The sequence below is a fragment of the Jatropha curcas genome, chromosome 3 (assembly GCF_041381405.1).
Source record: "Jatropha curcas cultivar XTBG-Jc1 chromosome 3, XTBG_Jcur_1.0, whole genome shotgun sequence".
Taxonomy (NCBI): domain Eukaryota; kingdom Viridiplantae; phylum Streptophyta; class Magnoliopsida; order Malpighiales; family Euphorbiaceae; genus Jatropha; species Jatropha curcas.
In genome coordinates, this window is record NC_143153.1 from 19,825,116 (window position 1) to 19,832,012 (window position 6,897).

Genomic DNA, 6,897 nt, shown 5'->3' on the forward strand with positions numbered 1-6,897 from the left:
ACCTACGAGTTAAACAAGTAACTCGCTGAGCAAATAAAGTTCAGTGGATATCTCAACTAATAAATAAACATGCAAGCACACATATCATTATACTTTCATGATATCAATGTATAAATAAACATATAAGCACAAGTGCATTAGCTTTTCAGTAGTTTACTTACTGTTCATTATGATGTATGACTTATGAAATTTTTACATCATATAAGTGAGAAATAATATAATCTCTGAACTGTATGGCTCCATAAGGTTACAGTGAAACCGAAGAGATAAGAAGAACTATATGAATACTGTATGAAACTGGATGAATACTGGATGGTTGGGCTGATATGGCCCATATATAATCATATCCACTCAACGGCCAGTAGCCGGAGTACCAAACTGTATGGGGCGCAGATCTGCTATCCTATGTCGCGATATAGTCTTATCTACATGGTTTCTGCCTAACCTCAATGGAGCATATTATCGGTATTTCAAGAATACAAAACAAAAGCATATTCAATTCATCATCAAATTCATAACCCATGTTGTTTACCTGTATGTTGTCTCATTCTTTCATGCTTTAAGAGGATATCATAGATAAATCGAAGTAAAAGCACACAATTGATAATTTGCATGGAAATCTAATTGATGCACCCGTGAGGCAACTTGTACCAATCATTAGATAACTTAATTTTTACCGGTCAGTTTAAGGAATTTATTGCTGTTAATGTAACTCAATTCAGAAGGTTCAAATTCAGTAGTAAATCTTAGGTTGCATGAAGCTACATATGCATGCCAACAACATTTCTAATGTAGCCTTGAAATATGACAGGGCAGCCTGCACATGTTTCACAAATTCTAGCATAACTCTATATTAAGAAGTCCAATTGCAGTAAATCTAAATTCTATTGTTAGCTAACACATTAAGGTACAACTTTGTCTTCTATCACATCTCTGAATTATGTTGGTAAGGTAGTCAAATATTGAGCTCAAGTAGCAACTGCCAGTCTGCCCAGCTGTTGGTTTCCAGCCTGCATAGTTTGTACTATTGTGGTCATATCTCTCAATTTATACCTCCAATTTTGGTGATTCTACATTCTATGGTTAGATAACACATTAGGCTACAAAGTTTTCTTCTACCACATCTCTTAATTACGTTGGTAAGGAAGTCAAATATTGAGCTCAAGTAGCAACTGCCAGTCTGCCTAGCTATTGGTTTCCAGCCTGCATAGGTTATACTATTTTGGTCACAGCTCTCAATTTATAACTCCAATTTAGGTGATTCTACATTCTATGGTTATATAACACATTAGGCTACAAATTTGTCTTCTACCACATCTCTTAATTACGTTGGTAAGGTAGTCAAATATTTACTGAAATGAGCAACTTCCAGTCCTTCCAGACTGTTGATTTCCAGCCTGCACAGTCTGTACTATTTTGGTCATATCTCTCAATTTATAACTCCAAATTAGGTGATTCAAAAACTCATGGACAGATAAAACATATAGGAACAAATAACTCTTCTATACCACTTCCTAATTCATCGTTAAACAGAGTCAAAATCAGGGTGAAGTTACTGGTCAGTAGTCCAACAAACTTGGTTCAGCATGAATTCAATATCTATTTCATTCATTCAATTCATCCCATGCATTATCACCATTTACAGACCTCTAATTCAACATTCAGTAATATATGTTTTTATTATCAACACACTACACAAGTATTCATGCAAGAAAATGTGAAAAACTAAAAGAGATATCAAACCTTCAACCAAAAAAGCTTTAAAGCTTCTTCTTAGCTTCCTTTTCCTCCTACTTTGAGCTCCCCTCTCCTATACATAATAACTCTTAGAAATCATCTAAAATATCACAAAAGTATGAACTTTAAGAAAAGCTACTTACTTGGATAGAGTTCTAGGTTGAATTTAGTGTTTAAATCACATGAAAATTGATGGAGAAAGGAAGGAGATGAAGAGAAAGATGAAGGAGATAAAGAGGAAGATGAAGATGAAGAAGACGTTGAAGATGAAGATGAAGAAAATGAAGAAAGCAAACTAAAATGGAAGTCTCGTATACTTCCCAACTATCTCTTTAATTGTATGGTACAATTACCAAATAATACCTACATTTTCTACATGTTACATTTTAATACCTCAACTTAATATTTTAGTGCAAGTAAGTCCTACTCCTTATACTTTAATCTTTTTATTTTATGCAAGTAAGTCCACTTCTCTTACTTATTTAAGTTACATCCCATTCTACCCCACTCTGGAGTTAAATGGCTCGAATCGGATTCTAGTTCGGCCCGACTCGACTCGACTCTATGTAACGACTCGATTCAGTAGGATGTCACATGAGATCCTTTAAAACCTCGAAAAAGGACCTCGGAAAACTACATATATTTGTTTAGAATTTTTATTGAAAAAAAATGGTGTTAAAACCTTTTAGGAACGCGGTGCCGATAAATTGGTCTTATAAATCATTTTTAGTCGCCACCCATTATTTCGGCAATGAGACTGTTTCCAATTTTATTTTATAAAAATGACTCCATTTAACCCAATTTTTATTTAAGGCCAATTATTTTAAAAGACTGGTCAGGCGCACCATGTGCGATTCTAGGTAAGGGAATTGGGTACGACGGCCTGTTGGACGCCGACGCTCGGAAAACCGGCCTCTTTTAACCTACAATTTCTAATTGATTTTTATTTTAGAAAAGCCCAATTATTTAATTAAACCCAACCCAAATAAATCGAACCGAGTTCCTATGTGGAAAATTAATTAACCGTCCCAACTAGGTTCATTCATTGCATTCATCGTAAATCATCATCACATTCATCATCCATCCATAGCAAATATAATTAAAAAGACCCGCTCTTGCCTTATGGTTAAAGGCGGGCCACAAACCAGGTTTAATAATTTAATTAAACAATAAATAATAAATCCTAAAATCTTATAATCATAGTAAATTAATTTGTTTGATTTGATTAGAACACAATTTGCCCCTTATTGGTCATTTTCCGAATTAAAATTAAACATTTATTTAATGACATGAAATTAAGATAAAAATAAGAAAAGTGTCCTGGAACCCTAGAACAGTTGCGTCACGCAGCTGTTCTATGAAGAACAGTTGCATGACGGAACTCCTAGTTGCGTGGCGCGACTGTTCCTAGTTGCGTGGCGCGACTGTTCGTGAGCTTATTAAAATTCCCAGTTTCATTAATTATTTATTTAAGATATAACGTTAAACGAAAACATAAAAATGAAATAAAAAACTACTCCCACGAACAGTTGCGTCACGCAGGTGGTCCAAGCAAAGTCAAGGTCTTTTGGACATGAACAGTTGCGTCACGCAGGTAGTAGCTGCGTGACGCGGCTGCTCTGGTCCGTAACTACCTTTCAAACTACTCTTTTTACGTGTTCTTTTTATTAACAGACATTTAATATAGCTCAGAAATGCTCAAAAATGGGCAAAATGTTGTTTAATCAACACCAAACTAACCAAATACTAAGAAAATGAGATCTTTCACAAATAAACAACTAAAAATGGAAAAGGGAGGTTTAGATGATTACCTAACCCTCAGATTTGAGGATTGCATGCGTTTTGGATGATTTGGGGATACTGCTTCACAATCCCAGAAGTGTTTTAACACCAAGTTTTAGCAATAAAGTTTTTCTTTTCTTCCTTTTCTCTCTTTTTCTCTTTTTATGTCTCTTTTGTTTTCAAGTTTTCAATCTACCTTTCTAATGGCTTAATCCTCCTCAAGATTACTCACTTGAGTTCTTGGGGAAAACCCTAGCCGCAATCAAATGTCTCTGCCTAAAAATATCAAAATTCAGAGAAAATGAGAGAAAAGTCCCGTTTAGAAATGAAAATGTTGTATTTATATGGGTAGGGCAACAGAACAAAGCTGCGTCACGCAGGTAGTAGCTGCGTGACGGAGCCGAGAGCTGCGTGACATAGCTTACTTTTCGTACAGTTGCCGCGTATCCATACAAATAGTGCAGACCATTACACGAGTGTGTGCCAATGGTGTTAGCCTGGTTAGAGTTGCGTGACGCAACTATGAGTGCCGTCACGCAGGTGATACCTGCGTGACGCAACCCTAACACGGGTCAGACCCTTTGGACCGGTTCGATTCAATTTTTGGTTTAAAAACACTTCTGGTTGACTGTGATTCTTTATTCCTTATCCTTATATCATCACCGGGTTAAGCGGGGGTATAAAATTACGCGTCAACAGGTTGTTGATCGATTTAGTAAGTATGCTACCTTTATTCTCGTATCAGCTGATTGTAAGGTTGATGAAGTAGCCCGTATGTTCTTCAAGAACGTGGTGAAGTTATGGGGACTTCCTCGGAATATCATAAGTGATCGAGACCCCTACTTCACCGGCAAGTTCTGGCGAGAGTTGTTCAAGCTGATGGGGACAGACTTGAACTTCTCAACTAGCTTCCATCCCCAAAGTGATGGGCAAATAGAGCGTATTAACACGCTGTTGGAGTTATACCTTCGACATTATGTCAGTGCCCATCAGCGAGATTGGGCTAAGTTATTTGACATTGCCCAATTCTCATATAATCTCCAAAGAAGTGAATCCACGGGCAAAAGTCCCTTTGAGATCATTATGGGGCAGCAGCCCCTCACTCCTAATGCAATCGCAGCTTCATATGCTGGCACAAATCCAGTAGCTCACAAGTTTGCGAGGGAATGGCATGAAGAAGCTGACGAGACTCGTGCTTGTCTCGATAAGGCTGCTCGACGAATGAAGAAATGGGCCTACACCAAGCGGCGACCAAGAGAGTATGCCGAGGGAGACAAGGTGCTAATCAAACTCCTTCCTAACCAATTCAAATCATTGCGCAAGGTGCATGAAGGGTTAGTGAGGAAGTACGAGGGACCATTCCCCATCATCAAACGAGTAGGGAAGGTTGCTTATCAAGTTGAACTGCCTCCCAAGTTGAAGATTCATAATATCTTCCATGTTAGCATGTTAAAACCTTATCATGCGGATGATGAGGATCCAAGTAGGGGCGAGTCTACTCGAGCACCAACTGCTGTCGTTACCGAATTTGACAAAGAGGTTGATAGCATTCTCAATTCACGAGTAGTACGGCGACGCGAAATGCCAAACTATCGCGAGTACTTGATCAAGTGGAAGAACTTGCCTAAGTCTGAAGCTAGCTGGGAGCATGAAGATATTCTTTGGCAATTCAGCGAAAAGATAAAGGAGTATAACACGACGAGGGTGTCGCGAGATTGAGTGGGGGAGAGTGTTACGTGGAAGGTTCTGGAAATCGCTAGAATTCATTGGAAAGGTCTAGCAAGGCCAAGAAAGAGCTACCAAGTTCAAGAAGCTCCTGGATTCATGAAGAAAAAACTCTAGCCCACAAGGTATTTAGGTGTATAATCTATAATATTCTAGATTATTCTACACATGTGTAAGGTGGATGGTAAAATATCTCTAAATCTAGAATGATCCACTAAACCTCCACCATACATTTCTTGTAAAGAATTGCGACCACATGTTAAGGAGATGCAAATTTCTATAAATACTTCACCTGCCCTCATTTGTAAATCATCCATCCAAGCATTTGAGTAATAAGAGATCTACAACAAAGCTCTTACAAGCTCTCTTGTGTTCTCCTCTCTAATTAGCTTACATTTTCACTTCAACACGACTCCAAGGCTTACTTAGCGCACCTAAAGTCTCAAGGGTGACTAAGTGCCGCGCGGATAGGCAAAGGAAAAACCTATCTCCGTGACATTAGGTTACCCTTATGTTTAACCCTTATAACAGTTGTGCCACTTCTTACCTACCCTTAACCAAGTCTTCATTAGCAACTAGTATTTACCTTGTCCAAAAAAAAATATATATATTTACCAAACTCAAATATGGTCATAACTTAATTGATTCCAATTTTTGCATAATACATATAAATAAAATCTTTAACTACACATTATTCACATAGACATTTATGATTTGTTGGCAATTTAATTTTTGAAGTAATTAAATTAATGACAGTAACTATATAGATAAGGCAGTGTATTTGTGAAGTGTATTTGTGAATTAATTACGCAGAGTGATAAATTTTATAAAAAGGCTATGTCATAAATCGCATAAATTATACAAAAATTTTTACTTCTATCAACTTTGTATCTTCTAATTATAATTAACAAAATCATATAGAACACAAGATTAAAATTAGACCGATTATAATTATAAAGTAAAATTGGAAAGTGTAGTCAAAATGCTAAAGTGTTTCTTCTAATTATTAATTATAAAGTAAAATTGTAGACAACTATTAATTACTACTATTGATTTTGTATCTTCTATTGTAGTTAACAAATAATATATAGTCAGCAATTTTAAAATTAGACCGATTATAATTATCAAGTAAAATTGTCTTTTAATTACACAGAGTGCTAAAGTGTATCTTATAATTACAGTTAGCCAAATACTAATTACTACTATTGATTCTGTATCTTGTAATTATAGTTAACAGATATCAAATGTAGAACACAAGATTAAAATCAGACCGATCATAATTATAAAGTAATATTGTCGTGACTATTAAACAGAGTGCTATGTCATAAAGCGCATAAATTAGATAAATATTAATTACTACTTTTGATTTTCTATATTCTAATTATAGTTAACAATTATTATATATTCAGCGAGATTATAAGTACACATAAAGTTAAATTGTGATTATAAATATAATTACGCAGATTATACCTATAAACATGTTATGACAACACTACTCCTACAGATTGTAGATGGTTTAATTTTTATACTGACAAAACTAATCAAACAAAAAATACAATTAATTTAATATATTTATATGAAATTTGGTTTACAATTACCTATAACTTTTTAGTTTTCGTTCTTTACAAATACAATTAAATTACAACAGGTGAG